This window comes from Spermophilus citellus (assembly GCF_964194105.1).
Source record: "Spermophilus citellus genome assembly, chromosome: 9".
Lineage (NCBI taxonomy): Eukaryota > Metazoa > Chordata > Mammalia > Rodentia > Sciuridae > Spermophilus > Spermophilus citellus.
Genome location: NC_138191.1, coordinates 11236192 through 11259912, shown reverse-complemented (window position 1 = coordinate 11259912; position 23721 = coordinate 11236192). Strand labels below are relative to the sequence as shown.

At 46.9% G+C, this 23721-nt stretch overlaps 1 protein-coding gene across 1 annotated transcript in view; it reads left to right on the top strand.

Moving 5' to 3' along the window:
• Positions 1–528: 528 nt before the first annotated feature.
• KCNJ10 (potassium inwardly rectifying channel subfamily J member 10) overlaps positions 529–23721 on the top strand; it is a 32887-nt gene continuing 9694 nt past the window's right edge. The window contains exon 1 of the mRNA XM_081308580.1: positions 529–708. The gene's annotated coding sequence lies outside the window, so the exon portion shown is untranslated. The remainder of the gene's footprint in view (positions 709–23721) is intronic.

The window sequence follows — 23721 nt, the reverse complement described above, 5'->3', positions numbered from 1 at the left end:
TGAATAATATAGCCCTGTAGCCCGGGAGCCCAGGCCAAGCTTGCTCAATCTCACTCCCAGGCGCAGCCCGCCGGGCCGGTGGACCAGTCCTGAATTCATTTCCACCTCATTAACTCGGCCCCAGTCCCGCCCCCGCGGCTCGCGTTCTGGTTCCTCGTCTTTGACACGGCCGCCTCCCTTTTCTTCCTTCTCTCTTCCCCTGTCATCTTGCCAGGTCGGCTTCTATCGCTTCGCCTATCGTCCCTTCATCTCTCTTTCTCCCTGACTCTGTCTGGGTCTCAGTCTTTGGGTGTTTCTGCGCCTCCATCTGTCTGGGTCTCCGCTTCCTTGCCCTTTACGCCCCGCCTCCTGGCCAAGCCCTTCCAATCCCCACCGCTCGGGCCTGGCGCTCCACTCTCCCATTGGTCGGTTCAGGGCCCCTCCGCCCCCGCCCGCTCGGCCCCCCTCCCGGCCCCTCCATTCACACAAAGTTTGGCTCCTGTGCTGCAGAGGGAGGGGGCGGCCCGGCCCGGCCCAGCTCTGCCCCCGGCCGGCCCGACCCCGGCCCCGGCCCCCGGACAAGCCCTTATCTGATCCCAGCTCCGGGTTTAAGAGTCCTGGCCCAGCCCGTCGCACGGCTCCGCTCTTCACTCCTGCCCTCCCCGTGTCCGTCCATCTGTCCCGCTGCCCCGCAGCCCATCCGAGGGACCACTCCACTTTCAACCCAAGGTAAGACCCTGGCCCTGATGAAGGAGTGCTGCCGCCCTGGCCGGGGTCCTGCTCATTTAACTCTTCAGAGACACTGACTTGATTCCTACCCTGGCTGGCCTCAGCAATACATCCAGTTCCCCCTCCTTCCACCTTGGGTAGTCCTAAATAGACCCTCCTGGGAAGGGCTCCTCATACAGCGTACTTTACCCAGGTTGGTCACCTCAGTCCTTTCTTCTAAGGACTGGCAGACCTGCAGCTCTTCCAACAACCACACATAACCATGCACCGCCCCACACTCGCAAACAGACTGTGCCCCCTCCTCTCAATATGGAAAGGTTACTCTTGTGTTCCCCCATATAGTGACACCCACTGAAAACCAGTTCACACAGGGGAGAAAAAAACACAGGTTAGAGGGAGACAGCCGCCTGGTGTGCTTGCCCGCCCCTTGCCTTCCACTTCAACTTGGCTCTCACCTAAAGACCTCTCCCTATTGCCCCCCACCCACACCCAGCTATTTCAAGCCAAGAGTTCCAGGAAAAAAGGAGCAGAGCAACTCCTTCTAGAGTAAGAGGGGAGATTGGGATCTATAAATTCATCCTCCCAAGGGAGATGCCCCTTCCCATCCTATCCCTCCCCACACCAGGAACTAACCAAGGGCACTTGTATTAGGAAAGACATGAAAGTTGGAACTTCCTGATTTGGTGAAGGAGAGCTGAACCCTAGGATAGGTAGAAGGACAAAACTGGAAAAAAGTGGGGGTAGGGCCTCTGGTATCTTGAGATTTATTCCAGTAAATGGCAGGCAGTGGCAGATGGAGAAATGGGGGTGGTGAAGAAGCCAGTTTAAATTTGGACCCCCAAAGAATCCAAAGCCTAAAGCCCAATAAGCTTGTATATCAATACAAATTCCGGCTACAGATTTCTGGCCAGTTTGCTCTTGCTGTGGCGCTTGAATTATTTTTCTCCCCACTGGGACTCCCCTCAGGTAGTCTGAGAGAGAGGTGATAATGAAAAATTTGGTGCCCACCTTTTTAGGGGTGCTGAGGAGGGTGTGGAGTGGGTAGTAGGAAACCAGCCCCAGAATGGGCCAAAAGCCACCAATGAGTTCAGTTTAGTTTTATCCTGAAACTCTCTCTCCCTGATCTCCAAGGGTTTTTGAACATGTTCCTGGCATGATGGTGGGCGCCCTTCGGGGCCAAGGGGTAGGACTCATTAATTCCTCAGGGTGTAGATAGAGATCGGGGGACCAAGTCTAGAAGGAACCAGGTGTCCGGGCTCCTAGCTGGTTCTTCAGAAAAGAGAGTAGGGGGAGGAGAGGGAGGGAAGGCATCAAGCCAGGGAGAGGGTCCAGGGCAGGACTGTGGAGGCAATAGGCATGGCCCGGCAGTGCCAACTCCCCCTTGCCCCGAGAGTCCTTTGGTGGTGTGGTGAGGGAGGGAGGGAAGGAGGGGGAGTTGGGGGTGATCTGGGCCAGTCCAGCCTCCCAAAGCTCTTGCCAACCTGGGCCTTGAAAGGAGCTGCTGTTTTCTGAGCCATCCCCCCACCCCCCACCCAGAGCCCAGAGCAGCCAAGTTGTCTCAGTGGATATCAAATGGCAATGACTCTACTGACTGGGGGGTGGGAGGTGGGAGTGGCAAGGGGGGCAGGGTTATGGTCCCATTTCTTCTACAGCTCTAATGCAGAATCTCACTGCTGCCCCCTACCCCAAAAGGGAAAAATCTGTCTCCCCAACATTGCCCCACATCCAGTGTATGGATGCATATGCTTGTCCGGGAATCACCTATCTCTGCTGGCATTCCCCCACCTCCTCTGTGTGGCCCCACTGTACCACTCTGCATGGAGCTCATTTACAGCTCCAGCTTTGCTGGCTTGGGCTAGAAGGGAAGAGACTGGCAGAGGACCCAGGGGCCTTTCTTTCCTTGTTCTCACTAGGGACCTGGGAGGCTGGGACACTCAGACCTTGGTGGGTTCAGATGAAGTTCTCTGGAGTTATCTTGGGGTTGCTTGGATAAGGTGTTTAGGGTTCTTGGGGGTAAGACCTATTTCCTCAAAGGACATTCTTGGGCCTCCTAGCAAAAGATTTGGTTTCTGCGCACAAGATGGAAAAATAGGTTGAGACCTCTAACATTGGTGGAGAGTGAAGGAGACATTAGGTGATGAAGCCTCTAAAATTTTCTGCCAAAAGTTATTTAGGACGGAAGAAAAAACTTCCATTCTTCCTTCTCTCTCCCGGCCTAGATTCTTCTCTTGCCTGACTGGTCAGTGCTACTGTCCAGGCTGAAGCCAAGCTGTCCAGGACAGTACTGAGGCCCAGGAAGGGGCAGAGAGAAGTCCTAACAGAGAGAAGGGGCGGAGAGAAGTCCTAACAAGGGACAACAGTGAGATGAAACTGCAGAAAGACTGGACAGAGGTTTGGAATCCAAATGTTGTAGCACCCAGTGAAAAGTGGTTGACTGGGGCAGCTCCGGAAAATGACAGCTTCTTGAATTTACTGTGTTATCTTGGTCTCTTTCTCAGGTTGAAGTTAAATGCTCTTTTTTCTTCAGCTGAGTTTAGTTGCTGCCACTTTTTCACGGTGTGCATCCTGAGTGGTTCTTCTTTGCCCCCTCCCCCATCAGAACCTTGAAAGGGCAAAGAGAATGGGATTGTGGGAGAAACCCTCCCGTGGGTGTCTGCCAGTCTGGAGCCTGGATTTGAGGTGGTAGGGGAAGGGGAGGGGCTGGCTCTGGAATGTGGAAGAGAAGTCAGAACTGAACTGTGTGGCCTTCAGGACTCTAATGTAGGAAGGGAGTATATGGCCCTTTTGCAGCTCTTCTAGTAGGTTAGATTTTGGGAAGCACATCCCATAAGAAGAAAGACATTTGAAATGAAGATTAGGAAAGAAAGAAAGAGAAACTTCTGGGGGGAACTAAATAAATAAAAATTTAAAATAAGAACAAAAAATAACCCCTAAACATAAAAACTCATCATGGAAAGAGCTTATCTGAGAGGTGCTCTGAAGCTCACAGGTGTAGAGATTATTCTGACAACTGTCAAGGGGCCTCTTATGGATGGCTGGACTACATTGCTGTCCCAGACCTCCTTTTGGGTTAAGATCACAGCCTTGAAGTCAGACTTCCTGGGTTTAAATCACCTCATCCATACAATGGGGTTAATAATAGTTTTGAGGATTAAAAGAGTCAATATTTGTAAAGGGCTTAGAAGGTAGTTAGCATGTTAAAAACTGCTCTTGTTGGCTGTTAGGGTTCTCCCACCTCTCTCTTTCTACTCTTTCATCTCTCCTGGCTTCTGGGCCTTGTCCCAGCCTGGCATGGTTGTTTTTCTTAGACTCCATCCTTGGTCTCTATCTTCCACTCCTTTGGAGTTTGGGAAGATGGAAGAATGATCAAGTAATTTAAGATGAGTTTCCTATTTTATTCCAGCAGGCTGGTTGTCACCTGAGTCTGGGTCTCCACACTCATAGTCATTCTTCCTATGAATTTTTACTAAACAGATGTCCTGTCTTCAATTCAGATTTGGTAAATGTGAATTGAGCTGTTGAGCATCCCCAAAATAGTTTCTCTCCCATTCATTCCCAGTAACTTCTGGCTTCTACCAGCTTCTCTCTATCCCCACATCTCCCGCCTGCACTCCCCACATAACTTTGTCTCTTTTTTTTCCTCTTCATCCTGTCTGTCCTCTTCCTGCTCTGAGTTTGCCCCAACTTGTTTCAGGTTTTAGTGTCTTCCTCTTTTGTCCTCTGATTAGCCTGTCCATCCCTTCAGCCTGCTTGCCTATGGCAGCCTTCTTGATGACCTTCCTGAAAACTCCAGACTCTCTTTCCTTGATTCCTTCCCTTTGCTCCACCATGGAATTAACACTAGAACTGTCCTCATGAAGTATCAGTTTTTGCCCTTTCCATTGGCATCAGATAAAAGTTTCCCAATCAAGGTTTCCAAGATTGCCTTTCCCTCTTCCCTCCAGCACCCATATCTCTTGGGACTGTGTTCTTCAGCTGTTCTAGGGGACCATATTCAAGGGCAGTCTCTGGGCCACACTCTTCCCCAATTCAGGACCCTCACACAGGCCATTCTAAGTCCCATCCCTCCTGCAAACCACCTTCTTTCTGTTTCCCTCTCTGCTCTGCCATCTTGCTTTTCCCTTACAATATGACTTTGCCCAGGATGCCCTATGCATGATGATGTTGGAAGAGACATCTTGTCTTCCTCATCTGATTTGGGGGTTCGTCTAGGGTAGAGCCTATGCCCCTTTACGGGACTCCCTGAAGCAAGGCATCTCTTCTCTCCCCAGACTCCTTGGCACCCAGCAAAATGCCTGGCTCCGAGAATGCAGAGTGGCTACTGTCCAGCTTGACTCTAGCCAGGAAACCTTTCTGTTTGCTTATTCTGGGGAAGGACCCTGGCTTTAAAGTCTTCTTTGGGCATTCTATCGTAGGGCATATGTAAGACCCCACTTTCCAACTCTCTGGTGATCCTCAAGAGAGACTTCTTTCCTACCACTTCCCCATCCTGAAGAGATGGCTTCACCCTAAGATTGCAAACAGTAGCCCCTAGAACATCCAATTTCCTGTCCTCCAAGCATTGTTGGCTCAAATACACACAAAAAGCATGTGGGTGTCCAGGCCCCACAGAGTCTTTCTCTAGGGAGGTCTGACTCCAGCCTGATGCCGGGCTTGTCAGCCAGTGTCTGGAGTGGAAACAAGGGTTAGAGATCAGAGTCTGACTTGGGATGGTTCCATTGTCTTGTACATAACTCTGAGCAGGGGCTTGCAAGGTAGGAGATGTGGGGACACCTCCGGGTATAGGCCTTGCCTTTTAGTGTTACATTGTCTCTAGACTGGCCTCCTTAGCTCCACCCGTGGTCCCAGTCCCCTTTCTAGACCCAGGCACACACCTTCTTACCATGTCTAAATCTTCCTGGATGACCCTATTATTAAAAAAAAAAAAAAAAAGACACCGGCAGCTGGTGTGAGGAGAGAGCTTCTGAGGTTAGCTAGAGCAGTGTAGTGACTCTCAAACTTGTTGATCTCAGGACCCTTTCACACTTCAAAGTTACTGAAGATTTTCAAAAAATTTGTATGGGTCACATCAATATTTACCTTGTTAGAAATGAACATTGGGGAGATTTAAAATCATTATTAATTCATGGAAAATGTAACAGCAATAACTCTACTTCCTGTTAACACAAATGACACATCTTAATGAAAAATACCTATATTTTCTAAAACAACAGGTTTAGTAAGAGTGACGTTGTCTTACATTTTCTCATCTGTTTAATGGATAGCTTAATTTAAAAAAAGTTGGTTTCTCCTTTCTGTTGCTATATTCAATATGCTGTAATGTATGTCATACAGCTTCTAGAAAATTCTACCTAACACTCTTGAAATTATGAAAGCGAAAAGAGCAAATAATGTAATATAACATTATTATGAAGATAGGTTTGACCTCATAAAACCTCTGAAAGTGTTTCAGGAAACCTCAAGGGTGCCTAGGCTTTACTCATTTTCTTTTCTTTCTTCTTGTCGTCGTCATCGTTGTCTTCTTCTTTTTTAAGACAGAAGTCTGCTAAATTGCTGAGGCTGACCTTGAACTTGTGATCCTCCTGTGCCTCCCAAGTTGCTGGGATTACAGGCATGTGCTACCATGCCTGGCTTCTGCAAACATTTTCAAGGACCCTGGGCCAATCTAAATTTCCTGGCTGATTTCCCTCAGCCAGGTCTTTTGAATGTTTTCACTAGGGAGATTGTATGGGAGTAGTGGTTAATCATGTGGGTACTGGGGACAAACTACCTATGTGAGTTTGAATATTAGTTCTGCCACATACTAGCTATGTGATGTTGGGCAAAGCATTAGCATCTTTGTGCTTTGGTTTTCTCATCTGTACAATGGGACTTTAACAAAGTGCTGGCTTTTTAGAGTTTCTGATAATGGAATGATAAGACATTAGAAAAGTGCACAGTAATGTGAACTCTTACTAAATTCCTGAACCTTGTCCCTGAATCCACTGTTCATCAGACCAGAGTAGAAAGACACAGAGGTGATCTTTCCATATTACACAGGGGGCCTCTTGACTTAGATAGGGCAAGTGACTAGTGCGAGGTCCCAGGGAAAGTTAACAGGGTTGTGGAACTCTGAACCAGGAGTCTGACTGTGCTCTCTCAACTGGACTCTATGAGGGAGAGTTTCCAGAGAGGGAAGGAAGCCCATATATCCTATCCCCCAGCAGTCCCAGCTGACCCCAGAGGACCCATAGAGTATAGCAGAAAGCCTTGAGGATAGATGGCAGGGAAGACTTCCTGACCTCAATAGCATCTGAAAAGAATAGAAAGAAATCTAGGAAGACATTTCTAAACCTAGGAGATTCTTCTGTCTTGCCTTGGAAGAGCAACCCTGTACAGTGCTCTAGTTGTCTCTTCTGGTCCCAGGGAGAAGAAGTCTGATTGGGCAATACTATAGCTCAGGTAGTGTCCATCTTCTGCAGCCCATTGCAATCATTGCCCTTTTCTCAGAACTCCTGCCACCTGACCCTGAGCCCTTTCATCCTATCTCTGCCCTTTGTGCTGTGACACTGGACAGAACATGGCACCTTGGGAAAGACAGCTGGTATGTTGGAGGAATCTCTGGGGGGGGGGAGCAGACAGTGGGAAGGGAGGAGGCAGATGGGGAGATAGACACACACACCAAAGAAGGGCTCGTCATAGCTTATGGCCCTTGAGCAGAATCCCCCTGAGCAGTTCCCCCTTATCAGTTCTGCACGCCTTGGCAGAGGTGTATGGGCTGTTGTCCCTAGTCACCATGCTGGCTTCCTCCTAGTGCTTTCTTCATTCTTCCGTCACAGCTTTGGAGGTCTTATAAGAGGGTGGCACCCCCAAGAAAGCAGAATCCCCAAGATCCCCAAATCCTGACAACATATTCTTTCTGGGTTTTGGGGGCTTGGATCCCTCCCCTATTCCCCAAAACCTGACAGTCTGAGACGCAGCCTCTGTCCCGGTGGTGGCTCTGGGGTTTGGTTTGAGATCTTGCTGTTTAGCGCTCCGCATTTGCTCTTCTACCCACACGCGCCCTGGACTAGATGGAAAACTAAGGTAAGAAGTAGGTAGATTCCTATGGCCCACCCACTTCTACAGATTAGCCAGGGACCAAGGGGCCTGGTCTCCTACAGCCCCTTCCCACCTCTCCTGCCCCGTGGCTGTCTCCGTTTAGAGAGTCCTCTCCTGGAAGTGGCAGGTTTGGGGGCCCTCATCAAGTCTCCCTCTCCTGACTCCTGGGCAGTGCCCCCAGGGGAGCCCCTGTGGGTAAAGGTCTCCTCAGTCTCAGTCCTGCCCCACCCCCATCTTTCTCGCTGCCAGCAGCCCCCCAGCTCCCGCCCCTGGGCTGTGGGACAGCGAGAGGGCTGAGGGGCTGGCTCTGCATACTAATGTCCTGCCCATTGTCAAAGCCCCTTTGTGCCAGAGAGCTCCATTGAGGCGGCTCTGGGGCGGGCACAATGGGGGCTCTGTCCCCGAGTTCCCCCAAACAGTCACCTGCTTTCAGAGCCTCCCCCCACCACCCCCCAACCGCCCCAGTGTCCGGAGGGCCCAAAGAGCACGGGGGAGTGGGCCCAGGGCCAGGGGGAATGGGCAGGGTGACCCCCCCACTCCCTGGGCAGGCTGGTGAGATGGGCATTTGACAGGGCAGCAGACTGCGGAGGGCACAGGAGGGGATAGGCCCTGCTAGCAGCGGCAGGGGCAGTCTGTGGATGGAGTTGGAATGCAGGTTCTTTGAGACTGGGCAGGGGCACTCTCAGCCTGCCCACGCCTCCTTCTATATGCCCAGCCTGGGCCTGTGGCTGCCCAACCCCCTACTCCTCCCACCACAGGGACACCCTTAGGCTCATATATGCAGAGACACACAGGCACACACTCATCTATGCGGCCCCATACACAGCTCCCCCAACACGCCCAAGTAGATGTGCCTAGATGCAACACGCCATGCCGGGCACACAGACTGGCACGTCCACACTCCCTGCCTGCCAACACATGCACCTGCACACTTTTTCTGCCCACCTCACCCAGGCATCTCAGCACCATCCCCCCCACCCCGCCCCTGTGGTGCCCCAGCTGCCCTCTGCTGCTCCAACACAGGTTATAACAAGTTTGCACTTGTTGTGACCTCAAGAATGTAGCCCTGGGGCGGAGAATGTCCTGCTGCCCCAGACCACACCTGCTTATACGTTAACCACAGACATTAACCACAGACACAGCCTCTGCTGAACTCTGAGCATGGCTCCCTCCACCCATGGAGAGAATCTAGTAGGCCAGGACCCCCACTCCAGTGCTGAGTCAAATACACTGGATGGAAGGACATGTGAATACAAACCCCATCCTGACCCAGTACAGGCCCAGGGTGACCAGCCTTTGCATTTGCCCAGCACACTCTGGTATATTCCGTTCTCTCACTGCTCTGTGAGGTAGGTGAGACAGTTAGTATTTTCCCAGGAAGGCTCTGAGAGATGAGACAATGAGTCCAGACAGTTGGTGGCAAGGCTGGGACAGACTGGTCTCTTGCCCTAGGGTTTGTGTGTACATGCATGTGCTAGTTATCTCTTGGCTCCACTCAGATGACCCTGTACCACTGTAGAATATTAACAGAACTATCTTTTACTTACCTTTGTGAAAAAATGGGGACATGGTTGCAGTTGGGAGTAGGGAGAAGAAGAACATCAGGATCTTAAATTGGTTTCTGGGTCTAGAAAGAACCTTAAAAGTTCACTTTGACCCTTCCACATGGTGCAGGCAGAGTGAGCCTACCTCCTTCCAATTCCTACCTTCCCACCATCCCCACTCCTGCTCCGACTCTGGATCACTGAAGGGAATAACTTTATAGCCTTCTTCTGTGAGTAAGTACTTCAAGATGCCCAGGTCTGAACTTCCCAGGGACTATCCTATGTCTGTATAAGAAGCTGTGGGGAGTGTGTCTGACTCTCCTACTCTTCTAGTTTGGGCATCTTCTAGCAGCCTGGAGCAAATGATGTAAAAGAAGAGAAGAAGGCCCATTGGAATCCCAGGGACTTGAGGACTGACTCCACTATGGAGACCTGGGAGTGTGGATAGGTCACAGCTAACTTGATAGTAGTTTGCTCCTCTGTCAAAGTTATTGAGCACCTATCTCCATGATGTTTCCCTTACATGAAAATCACACAAAAGGGCTGCAGCATTTTTCTATTCTTTCTCTCCATTTGCATTTTTTTTTATACTGGAGGAACCCAGGGGTGCTACCACTGCACCACATCCCCTGTGCTTTTAAAAATTTTTTCTATTTTGAGACAGGGTCTTGCTAAGTTGCATAGGGTCTTGCTAAATTGCCTAGGCCAGCCTCAAACTTGCAATCCTCTTGCTTCAGCCTCCTTAGTCACTGGGATTACAGGCGTGTATCACTGCACCTGGCTTTCCCTGTTCCTTATCTAGATGTCCCCCCCACCCCCGTTCCTGGATTCTGCTTGCACTGCATCATCCATCTATCTTTGTTTCTCTCCCAGCTTTGCTGTGGTTTTTCTGCCTCCAAATGTCCTTTTAAATGTCCCCTGGTGGAGAAAGAGGCCTGCTCAAAATAAAACTTCAACTCCCTTGCTGTATTGGGGCAGTTAGTTATTTTGGGAGAGAGGAAAGCGAGACAGTCACTTCTGAACCTAGTTCGGTATCTGGTCAGTGTCTGTATGCCACCCCTGCCCCTATCCTTCTCCTAAGTGAGGAATGTGGACAAAAAATAAATGTAAAGCAGGAATGGGTGATGGTGGACCCTCTTGAACTTCTCTGTGAGAGGGTCAGAGGTTGGTCTCTACATACCAGACAGTAGCTCTAAAGAAGAAAGGGAGTTAAGAGGACACCTGTTAGTGAAGGTGGCTTGAGTATGAATTATAGGTCCAGAGTACCTATGGATCTCCCTCTCCATCAAGGATGCAAATAAAAATAAATTGCTTAGGCGGCCACAGATAACATTTGACTGAACAGGAAACATTTCCTGGGTTTAAAATATTTCTGGATATAGGGGAGGGACAGGAAGAGATGAGGAGAGGTCCATTTTTTGCTTCATATTGAACAAAGTTTGGGTGGTCTGGGAGATAGTTTCAGTGACTCTCAGAGCCCCCATGAACCATGGGATTTCCAACTGTTTCCGAGGTACTACTCCTTTGACCATTTTCATGGTCCCCAATGAGAACATGGTGAATGTGTCCCCTCCACTTCCCAGGGATCTCACTATTTGCCATTTATTCTAATTAGTTGGCTTATTTCTGGACCAGTTGCTGCAGGGGGATGAAGGACACCCCGGAGATCTTTTGAATGGGAGGGTCAGATGGCTCACATCACACTGTGACTATGGATGTATAGGGGAAGAGCTCCGTGGAGTCCAAGGTTGGCTCCACATCAACTGGCACTTTGGGACCCCAGGGGCAGATCTTGGAGGAAGAAAGAAGTTGGGATGAAGAAGGCCAGTGTTATTACTCTGATTCCGATATAAAATAACATGCCCCACTAGTTAGCTATGGGATCTTGGGAAAGTTCCTCACCATTTTTAGCCCTTGGCTTCCGCTTCTGTGAAATGACGGGTATCCATGGAGGGCCTCTGAGCACCAATATTCTATGACACAGCACTGAGCAGCAAGATGGCAAGCACACTTTGGTTTAAGTGGCCCTGGGTCCAACTTATAGTGCCACCTCTTCTTTACTAGCCGTCCTCCTGGGACGGTCAGCTAGTCTGTCTAGTTTCCATACTTTATGTGAGAGCAATGCTATAAGCGACCTCCCTGAGGGGACAGGATGATACACTGTGTGGACCACTTAACACAATCCTGGCACTCTGAAGGGACTGAGACAGGTGAAGTTCATGGTTACTCTAGAAACATAGAGAAGGGTGCAGCTCACATGGTGGCTGGATTCATCTTTAAAGGTTTTCCAGAGAATGTAGCATCTAAACTGAGGACTAAAGGAGAAATTAACCAGGGAAAGTGGAATGGAAAGGGGTCCAGGGAAGAGGCTCCATTATTTGCAATGTACTCTTGGGAGGAGAAAGCATGGTGAGTTCCAAGTCAAGAGAAATTTGGTGTGGTGGGGGATAGAGTATGCATATGAGGGGGTGGATGGATGGAGAATTATCAGTGCTGGGGAGGTCTGCAGAAACCATGTTGACGATGCACCTGTCCTACCTGTCCTTCTAGAACTTTGCAGGTGGAGTCCCTCTGCTTCTCTTCTGCCCTTCTTTCCCAACTTTTCTCTTTCTCTTTTTCCTAAGACTCATCCTTCTTGTCTTGGTCAGATAGACACTGGAGGCATTGAGGCCCCTAGGAGGATCTATTGGTCCAAAGCAAAGCTTCAGCTTCAGTGCTGTCTGACTCTGCACTCTGTAGCTGTTTGGGCCCAGGACTGACATTTTCTGCCTCTCTCCTTTCCCAACATGAAAGATGTGTCTCCTCTGATGAAGACTCTGTATGTCTGGCACTGGGGCACCTCTGCTAACCACAGTGTGCTGACTGTGAGCCTGTTTCCCCATATGGCCATCCTCACTGTTACAGTCGGGATGGTGTGGTTGAAGTGGGGCTGAGGATAGCATGGAGTAAGAACTGAGGGAAACCAGAGAGAAGTCAGCTCCCCAGTCTAGAGTAGAGGCTGATGGGGGGAATTGGGCCCGTGTCTCCCAGTGCCATAAGTTCAATGGGAAACTTGGAGGAAGGACTTCCCAAGGACAAAGCATGATACTCAGTTGGAAAGAGGGCCTAAATAAAGACAAATAATGGAGAATATCAATATCCCAGGCTCTTTTAAGTTTCAGAAATATAGCTGGGTGGTGGCACATACTTGTAATCCTAGAAACATGGAAGGTCGAGGCAGGAGGATTGCAACCTTGAAGCCAATTGGGCAACTAAGTGAGGCCCTATTTCAAAAAGAAATAAAAGGGGCTGGAGATATAGCTCAGTGGTAGAGCACCCTGGGTTCAATCCCCACAATAAATAAATAAGTAAACACATAAATAAATAATAAAAAATAAAAAGTAGTGAAGAAGAAGCTCGGTGATAGAGCATTCCTGGGTTCAGTCCCTGCAATTAAAAAATAATAAATAAATAGACTAGGGACATAATTTAGTGATAGAACACCCTTGAGTTCAATTACCAGTACCTTTAAAAAAAATTCAGAAATACCAGGCACTGAGGAGGACACAAAAATGAACAAGATACAGTTAAGGATCAGTTCAGGAAAGATTCTTCTCTTTGGGAAGACAGAATGGTCTTTCCTTGAAGGAGGAGGCAGATGCCTATGGCAGCTGCCCCAGGAATGTTTGCATTCTGGGGAGTAGCTCTGCCTCCCCATGCATCCTATACTACCTCTTGGGGCATCTGCCAACTAGGTTCAAGCCCTCCCTTGTCACTATCCAAGATGGCAAATGAGAAAGTGTATAGAGAAGGGCCTTCAGATGGGAACTTGTCAGTATCCTTCTCTTCTCTAAGGTGGGGATCCCCATCATGACCCTGGAACCTCCAAGGAATAAGTCCAGGCTGTAGCCTCTTCCCTTTCTAGTTTCCCAGACTCTTGTGACAGATCAGGCAACAGAACCTTATCTTCTGGGGCCTGGCCATGCTAGGACTCAAGAATCCTACCAGCTTCCTGGAGTCCCTGAGTTTGGGGGAAGGTGAGATGGCAGGGGCCAGAGGATAGTAACTAAGGGACTTTGCTCTATTTGGGATCCTCACCACATGTCTTTCCCACCTGCTGACAGGTCGATAAGGAAGCCTCATCCTGGGAATGATAGGGAAATGGAAAAGAGAGCAGGAGTCCGAAGCCTTCTCACATTCTGTGACTGTAGTAATCCTATTCCACAAATCACTGTTACCCTGGAGAAAACAGAAATAAGGCAGGGGGTTAGCTTGAGCATCATTAAGCCCACTGGGGTCTAGAGAAGCAATAACAAAAATTAATGGGACTTGGAGACAGAGTCCCATTAATTTTAATTTAACTGCTATTAAATATATGTTGACAAGTTACCTTACCTCTGTGAGTCTTAGTTTCCTTAATTCCATAGCATTTTCTCTTCATCTCCAAAGTAGGATAATAATAATATCCTTATTGCAAAGGGCCTTACAGATTTCACACATTTTATTTATCTCAAGTAATCCTGCAAAACATGTGAAGTTTTATAGTCTCCTTAGATGAAGAAATCTAGAAAGGTTAAGAGATTCTGTGTGTGTGTGTGTGTGTGTGTGTGTGTGTGTGTATGTATGTATATATATATATATATATATATATATATATATATATATATATATCACAGTGTCTTTATCCATTCCTCTGTTGAAGGGCACCTGACTGAAGTTCCCTTAGCTGGTACATGAAATAGACTGGGATGACAAATAGTGGCAAAGAAAAATAGATAGGGACTTTTGGAAGGGAGGATAGAGGGGTTAGGGCAGATACCTGCTGTGACCCAGTCATGCCAGGATAACAAATACTTTTCATTTCTTAGGTTTACTCCATTCGATTGGAAATGGTTTTGCTGTGTTAAGAAAGATTCTGAGGCTCAGTCAGGAAAAGGTACTGTGATGAACTTGTTGGATCAGCTGAGGGGTGGGAATGAGTAGTGATTCATGTGCTATATAGTTACCATCCCTAGCCTAGGATCAACAGGATATGTCATGTCTAAGTCTTTTTTCTATTCTAAACAATTAGTTTAAATTCAAAAGAATCAGTTAAATCTCAAAGGTAATCTCTGCCTTCAAAAAGTTCACAATCTCTTGAGAAGGATAAAGGATGCTCTAGCAAAACGTACCAGGAATACAGAGATAGACTAAATATTTCTATCTCAGAGCCAGGGGAAGGCTTCACAGCAGAGGAGACTTTGAAACAGACATTTGAAGGATAAAAGGGATTTTAGATGGAAGAAAGGGGGCCTGGAGGAGTTGGGAGGACAGTGAGAGGCATTCTAGGTGGAAGGGGGATGCAGGAGCAAAGGCATGGAACAGGCAAGGAGAGTGTGTCCATGTTCTCTTTGGCTAGAAATTGGAGAAGGAGCAAAAGGAGAGGCTGTGAAAAGTGAGGTGGAGTCAGATGGTGAAGGATTCTGAATACTATGTCAAGCCATTTGGGTCTCATCATAAAAACCATGGGAGTCTAATCCTCTAATAGACAAGTCGGAGTGGAGTGATGGGATCAGAGTGTGTTGTACAAAGGTATTGTGGCAGCCAAGGGGCTGGGAGTGAGGAAGGTGAGCCTGGGGTAGTTGAACCATGAGGTCATTGCAACAGTTCAGGTGAAAGAGAATACAAAGCTGATCTAGGGTAGCCTCAAAGACATGGAGAGATACCTGCAAAGGCAGAATTAATAAGATCTAGTGATCAACTGGACAAGGGGCAGAAAGGAAGTCAGGTGAGACTCTAAGGTTTTTTTTTTTTTTTTTTTTTTTTTTAGGTACTGGGGATTGAACCCAGAACCTTGTGCATGTGAGGCAAGCACTCTACCAACAGAGCTGTATCCCCAGCCCATCTCTAAGATTTTGAGCTTGGGTGCTAAAAGGGCACTAATTCTGTGAACAAAAGGGCAACATGAAAGAGACTGTTGAGGAGAGAGGACATGGGACCGAACATGTTAAAATTGGAAGATCCTAGAAAAAGGGAGCCTGGACATACAAGGCAGAAGTGAGGTGGTGCCGGGTTTCTGTTCCCGTGACTAAAAGGCTCAGGGGTCACTCTAGTTAAACTGGGCTAACTGGGCTGCACGAAATAACCACACAAGAGACACAAATACCTTTTTCTTTGGGGTTGCTGTGGCGGCTCCTCTGACCTTAAGGGTCCACTGAAAGAGAGTGAGCGAGAGCACGTGCTGACCCCTTTTATTGAGGAGAAGCTATTCAAATGAGGCAAGGGGTCAGGTTTCAGGGGGCTGAGTCTATCTTCATGATGTCCACTGTCAGCAGGTTGACTGACACCTAGGTAGGCCACACCCAAGGGCACAGTAAGAGGAGGGGACACACACAAGGCACTTCCATGGAAGATTCTATCCTAAACAGGGCAAGGGGTTATATTACAAAGGAACAGGTGAGCATAGCTTCACCCATGGGGCTGTAGCAAGACACACCCATTTCTGTGACTGAGCGCCTCAGCACCCAACTGGGGAGTGTAACTCAGTCACCCGTAAGGTTGGCCTCCCACAAGGTGGAATCCATGGGAGTGGTTGAAACAGTTGAAGAAGGGAGGATAGAGGGGTTAAGGCAGATACCTGAGAAAAACCAACATTGATGGGGCAGAGGGGAGACCACAGCAAAACAGACCCATCAAAAGTCAACAGAGGCCAATCTATCATTCCAAGGACTCTCTACATACTTAGTGCTTCCTGACTCATAAAGAGTTCTTCTGTCCATGATCTCATTTAATTTTCCCAACATCTCTGTATTATTAGAACATTTTGTAGATGAAGAAATGGAAATTAAGAGATTTAACTGATTTGTCCCAAATCACAAAGCTAGATTAGCCTTAGCGGCTAATTGAGGTCTACAAAATCAGTGAATTCCCACCTCACTGCAGTAGAAGCCAAATGAGAGCAAGTCAGGAATGGACAGGCTGATCGTGGTCACTTAGGAGGCTGAGGCAGGAAGATTGCAAGCTCAAGATCTTGTCTCAAAATAAAAAATAAAAAGGCTAGGGGTGTAGCTCAGTGGTTAAGCACCCAATGATTCAATCACCAGCAACAAGAAGAAGGATGGCGTGACTGGTCATTGGTCTCAAATGCTGCTGTGGATGGATTTAATGATTAGAAGGTCAGCTGTGACCTGAAGTGAGCTTCCTGTTGCTTTACTTGCCACCCAGTGTGGCTGTGTGAATCAAATGCAATTATTCTGAATTTGTACAAGTGCTTTGTAGGCTGCAAAACCCTAGATTCTGAAGGTGGGAGTTACTATTATTTTCATTGTTAGTATTATTTGAATTATTTGATATTACCAATTATGACTCTTTTTTTTTTGAATGGGGATTAAACCAGGGACTCATACATGCTAGGCAAGCACTCTACCACTGAGCTACATCCCCAGCCCCTAGACCCATTTATTGTTAACTGGCAATTTCATATGATTCAGCCTAATAGTAAAGGGAGTGGGCTTGGGTGTTGATAGGGGCAGTGATGAGCCTCTGTGGAAGAGGGCAGGCTGCTCAAGCAAAGGCACTCTGTGGGATTGGGGAGCCCTGCCCCCTTGTGGTAGGGAGGTAACTCTTCAGCTCAAGGAGGAGAGTGGCAGGTAGCTCTGAAGTTTTGAGATTTGTAGGTACTCATACAAATCTCACCACCCTTGCCCTCCATCTGTAGTCCTGACAGTCCCCATGTTGGAAACTCAGCTGAGACAGGGGTTGAGGTGAACTGTCCTGAGGTGCCTTTGTTTGAAAGGGTATTTTTAATATCTAAACTAATTGATTCCTCAATCAATATCTTTGGAGAGAAGTTGAACCTAGAGACCTCTTATAGAGAACCCCAGGACCTAGACCAGGCCATGATTGATTGCAGAGCCAGGGTAGAGGTGACAAATAAAGGAGAGACCCTAAACAAACATGTTCATTCAATTCTTCTCTAACCCAGCCCAGACCCTCAGATTTTCCCCAATTCCCTGGGAACCTTTTCGACATCTCATGTCTTTAACTGATAACAATAGGTTAACAACAACAATAGGAATTATTCCTAAATATGTCACTCCTTCTAGCTGAATCTTAGCACTAGTGAATGATTTTCCTGGCTCTTCAAAGTGAGGAGGATTGGGTTAACATCTCCAAGTAGATGTTCTTCTGAGTGGAAGACCCAGATGGGGCCAGGCTAGCAGGCTCCCAGGATCAGTGGAGCTGGGGCTGAGGATGAAGTGGTACAGCATCTGTCCTCAATTGAACTGTACACAGTGCCATGCTCCTCACAAAGGACCAACCCCCCGCAGAGCCCAGGATGTGCAGCCTTCCTGTCCCAGACGATGTTTAGGAGCAGACACCATGACTTGTGGTCACTTAGGGAGGAAGTATGCTGGGGATGCTGTGGATGGTTGGGAGAGCAGGTGCACAAAGAGGCAGTATGCCGCGGAAGTCATCCTCCCACCCATTAGGAGAAAAGGGGGTCCCTAACATGTCACCCTCTGGGCAGTTTTCTGCAAGAACACTTCTCCCCAGAAGGGGACAGAAGGTACTGCCTGGGGATTGGGATGGAGGAAGGGGAATTAGTCCCAATCAGCTTACAATGACAGGCAGGGGTGGTGTCTAAACAGAGGAGAACATCTGACATGGCCCCATCTCTTTGTCCCTCCTTCTCTTGGAATAGAAAACACACAGGGGGGTCAGAAGGGCCAGGCAGAGGTCACAGACTCCCAGGAAATGCTTTGAAGGCTTTTATCCTTTCTTTTGATCAAACTATGAGAACTTTCCAAACGTTGACACAAGGGAAGAAAAGCCTATTCTTTCCTGGCCCAGAGTCTTGGTGTCAGGCTGGGGCCAGAGGATGGGAGGGCCAAGGGGAAGGAGACTGAGGGTGGGAGACAGAGGCAGCAGTGACCCAGCTGGAAAGCCAGGCCTCTGGACACACACACTGCCCTCTTTTTCCCCACCTCAAGATTTGTGTGCATCTGGCTCCATTTCCATTTGTTTATTTTCCTTGGGGCAGGACAGGAGGGAGATTGATGAATAAAGACATTAAGTTTGAAAAGAACCCCAAACCCAACCCCATTCTTCTTCTAACCTTGAGAGCTTACATAATCCTGTGAGCTTTTCTTATTGTCCTTCCTCTTATACCCATCTCCTTCCTCTTCACTTCCCCCTTCTCTCATTAAAAACATTTGGAAGGAGATGGAGATAGAGCTCAGGGTAGAGCTCCTGCCTAGCATGCATGAGGCCCACAGGGTTTAATCCAGTACCACCACTGCCAATTAAAAAAAAAACAACAAACACATTTGGAAACCTGGAAATGCATCTTTTCAGTTCCCAGTGCAGCTGATCTCTTTCTGGAGGCTTCAAAAGTCACTATTCAAGTGGGCCTTGGTATCCAAAAAAGATAATACAGTGATGGAAGGTAGATGAGTACTTGTTTCCTCCCTCTACTGAGGCTAGTGGGAAGAATGAGATTGGACCATAGTAGGAACAAGTGACCTTAGTCATCTTCTAACATAGCACCTCCAAACTGACCCAGCAATGTTTTTTTGGATGAAAGAGGAGAGGGAGCTTGTGTTCTGAAGCTACAGAGACCAGCTGCAGGTGCCATGCATTAGATGCCCTTGAGATTTGTTTTGGTCTTAAGTAATATAAATGTCTCAATCTACTCTGTTGTGCATTCCTTGTTTATATGTATATGTTTTATTTACTTATTTACTTATTTACTTACTTATTTCAGTACTGGGGATGGAACTCAGGGGCACTCTGCCACCACACTATATCCCCAGTCCTTTTGATTTTTTATTTTAAGATAGGGGCTTGCTAAGTTGCCCAGGCTGGACTTGAACTTGTGATCCTCCTGCTTCAGCTTGCCGAGTAGCTGGGATTACAGGTGTGAGTTACTGTGCCTGGCACTTGTATAATATTAAAATATTGTTTTCCCTCAAGATTTTTAACATTGATATCTGAGGAAAATATGCTAGAGTGAATCCTGTGACTCTAGTGCCTCGTGTGCAAGGGTGTGTGCTCCAGTTGGAGGGGGAACTGATACAACCTTCTTCCACAGTGAAAACCATGAAGCTGAGAGAAGTAGGGACTTGCCCAAGTTCACAGTGAGTCAGTGGCAGAATTGAGACTGGCATCTGAGTCTTTTGGTTCCCAGTGCAGTGCACTTTCTTCCTGGCAAGGCTTGCTGCCCCTTTTTGCTGGGCCTGGTCTTATCCATCCTTGTGCCTGATTGTCTCATTCGTCTCCAGAATGCTATGCATGGACACATACCTGGCTCAATTGTGAGATAAGCGAGGGTTTGGAGACAGCCTAGCCTCCAGTTCTGAGGCTCAAAACCCTTCTGCCTGTGAATAGGACTCTCTAAATACTTAGCACCTGGGTATGATGACTGATTCTGGGACAGAGAGTGAGCTGGTGCTATCTATAATTTTTTTTTCTCTCTCTCTCCTTCCTTCCTTCCTTCCTTCCTTCCTTCCTTCCTTCCTTCCTTCCTTCCCTCCTTCCTTCTCTCTTCTACCTCTTTCCCCTCTTGTGCTAGGAATTGAACCCAAGGGTGTTCTGCAACAGAGCTACATCCCCAGCCCTTTTTATTTTTTTATTTTTAGACAGGTTCTCACTAGTTGCCCAGGCTAGGCTTGAACTTGTGATCCTCCTGCCTTAGCCTCCCACAACACCTGGCATAATTCCCTATTTCTATCTACCCAACAGTGACTGATTCAGAAATACCTTCCAATCTAAAAAAAGTTGGATAAGTTAATTACCATAGTGGGCATTACCCCTATTTTCTTGGAAACTGCCTTCTTTTCTGATCCCACTCCCAAATCCTTAAATCTAGAGACCCTTTTCCAGAAAAAAATAGGGATAATGCTCAAGAGGATCCAGCACTTAGAGTATCTCTATTAATGTGGACAAGTAGGTCTTGGGAAATAAGAGAATAGTAGGATAAAGAATTTCAAAATAAGGGTTGAGATTAGCCAGGTGTGGTGACACATGCCTGTAATCCAAGTGACTTGGGAGGCTACAGCAAGATTGCAAGTTTGAGGCCAGTCTGGGCAATTAAGTTAGGCCTTATATCAAAATAAAAAGAGCTGGTGGTATAGCTCAGTGGCAGAGCATCCCTGGGTTTGCTCTCTAGTACCCAAAGTAAGTAAGTAAACAAATAAATAAAAGAGAGAGTTGAGATTAGATGGATAGAATGGCATTATTCCTCCATATCACCATCTTTAAAAAATCAGACCTCTAGGATGGAGGATGGAGAAATTATAAGAAGAAGGATGATCCAGAAAGATGTGTAGAGAGTAGAAAGACAACATGGAGGGTGAAAAGGAGAACAGAAGGGAGCAAACATTTTAGTAACAGCCAAAATGAAATTAAGATGGGGCAAGTGGGGCAGCATCCATGATAACAGAAAGGAGAAAAGGAGGATAGCACCAGAGACAGAGATGGGGAAAGAGGATATAGACATGAACTGCCGGGAAAAGCAGCCACAAAGAAAGATTTTTGCTTCTAATCAGCAGATGTATCATGCTGGGAATCATTGCTAGGGTTCTTTTTTTTTTCTTTCTTTCCTCAGTACTGGGGATTGAACCCAGGGAATCTCTACCACTGAGCTATATCCCTAGCCCTTTTCCTTTTTTGTTTCAGTACACAGTCTCGCTAAATTGCTAAGGCTGTCCTCCAACTTGGGATCTCCCGCCTCAGCCTCCCAAGTAGCTGGGATTACAGGCAAGCACCACCACACCCAGCTCCCACTGCCAGTGATTCTTTTTTCTTACCAGTTAGGCTCCTGCCAGCCACTTAAGGTCCTCTTCTCCAATTTTGGAATGTTGGATTTGATCATTGAAGGAAAATTCCCTGTAATATTAATCTGAATCGACACTGGAAAAGACTTTGAAATATGATCAGAACCAGGTACAAATCCCAGCCCTGCTACTTAGAAGCTGTGCTCTCTGGCTTTCTGAACCTCAATTTCCTCATCAGTATTTTAAGGTTAGTAAGGTATGCTTTAGGGAATATTGCAATGATGAAATGTGAAGTGTTAGTGTAAAGTAGGCATTCAGTAAATGGCATTGACCCTCATTCCTTCCATACCCCCAAATAAACATTTGAAAGAGGAAGTACTCCATGGTCAAAAATGAAAGTCACCTAGTGTTTCTGTGAGAGGATGCCCAGCAGCCTTGATTGAGTTCTACAGGGAAAGGGACAAGGGAGCTGTGGTTCCACACCCATGCTGTGGCTGCTGCCCAATTTTAAAAGCATGAAGCAGGCTACAAAGCAGGAGGCTGTTGTGGGATCAGATCACATCATTGTTTTTCCAGTTTGTCTTATTAAGGTCTTTCCTGTGCTGTCCCATACGTCAATCAAATGCCTTCTTATTCCCTGAGTAATCCTGGATTTTCTCAATGTTATATCTTTTCCTCTATGCTGTTTTCATTGTAAGGTCCTTCTCTTTGATCCTCCCCTACAAACCTCAATCTTCAAATCTTGCCTATCCTTTAGGCCCAGTCCCAATGTTATCTTTCTTCATGGTCTTCCCTGAGTGTGGCTGTCAGGTTTGGAAGAAAAATCTCAGCGTATGATTTTACTCACTAAATATATTTCTTGGTCTGAATGGGGACAATAAAATTCTTAAAGGATTCTTTGGGAGAATTATAAGAGTTAACACTAAAAGAGAAAACCAATTGAGTCCAGTGCCTAGGTGCTCAGCTAAGACATATTAGTTACCTCTCCAACCCTGATTCCTTAAGCTCAATGTCACTTTTCTCTTCATGAACTCTCCTTGCTCTTCACTGACACCTCTTCTGTGGCACTCATGACTTCCTTCTTGTTTTTTTTTTTTTGAGAGAGAATTTTTAATATTTATTTTTTAGTTCTCAGTGGACACAACATCTTTGTTGGTATGTGGTGCTGAGGATCGAACCCGGGCCGCACGCATGCCAGGCGAGCGCGCTACCGCTTGAGCCACATCCCCAGCCCCTTCCTTCTTGTTTTATAATCACTTCCTTGATCAGCTTGGAAGGTGTTTAAGGACCGAATCTTATCTGATCCACATCAATAATTTCAGTGCTTTGTTTAGAATCTGGTACTCAGTAGATGCTAAATAATATTTATTGTAATGAATGCATGAAAACACAACTTCAACTGCGCATGGTGGGCAACATCATCACACAAGAAAACATTTGGTTTGTTTGAATATCTATTAGTGTTTCTAATTAGTTATCTGGGATTTCCATGTGTACATGAAAAAAGAGAAAACATTACAAGAAAAGTCAAGAGAAGATACAAACAGGAAGGGGGAATGAAAAGCTCCAAAGGCTGTAGCACAAAATGAAGTTTCATCCTTTCTGTCTAAGACAAGAGTTTTCAAGTGTCCTCAGTCCTACTATGAGGTCAGAGTCCATTCTAGTTCTCCTCTGTTGACCCCTATGTTGGAGGGGTTTGGAGCCCCTTCTTCTCATTCATTCACTCATAAAGTACTTCTTGAGCACATACTATGTGCTGTACGTTGTGCTAATTGTTAGGATAACCAAGATATATTATTCCTAGAGTCTTCTTTCAATAGGCTTATTTGAAGTAGAAGTCAAATGATGTGACATGCACCAAGAGATGTGCCTTAAAGGGTATTGATGTGTATAAGTGTTGCATATGTGGAAATCCACAAAGTGGAGCTATAACTTAAAGCTGTGGATATAAGAGAAGGCTTCGTGGAAGAGGGGTCATTTGAACTGGGCTCAGAGGCCAAGAAGATGGAAGAGCATAAACAATCATATGAAGGCAGGAAAGAAGGGAATGGGGAGTTGTTGGCTTCCTCTGATTTGTGCTAAAGGTAAGGAGTGATAGGAAATAAGGCTGGAAAGGAGGTTTCAGATCAGCTCATGGAAGGCCCTAGATGCCAGCTTGAGTTTGATCTCTCTTTGGTAGCTAATGAGACATTAAAGTGTTGTTGAGCTAGGGAAAGAACTGAGACCATTATATTGTAAAGAAAAATGGAAGAGTTGGAGAGCCAGAGGACCTGAGCATAAGTCCAGCTCCACCATGCACCCATTCACATCACCTCACTGAGCCTTAGTTTTCCCATTCCTAAAATAGGAACTAGGAGCTTAATATCTTCTAGGATAGTCATGAGAATAAAATGCAAAAGTGTTTTGTAAAGTACTGGATAAATGTTCACTGATTTACGATCAGAGGTGTAATGAGGAAGAGTAATCCAGTGGCAAAGTAGGATGGATTTGAGGAGAAAAAGAATGGATATGAGGTGAGTAGGAGGCTAGAAAGAAAGACCAAAAGGAAGTCAACGAAATGAAGGGAAGAGGCACAAGGAATACATCCACAGGATGGAGGAGAGTATGAGATGATCCCAAGACTTTGTAGCTAGCGGGGAGGATAAGGGCATCTT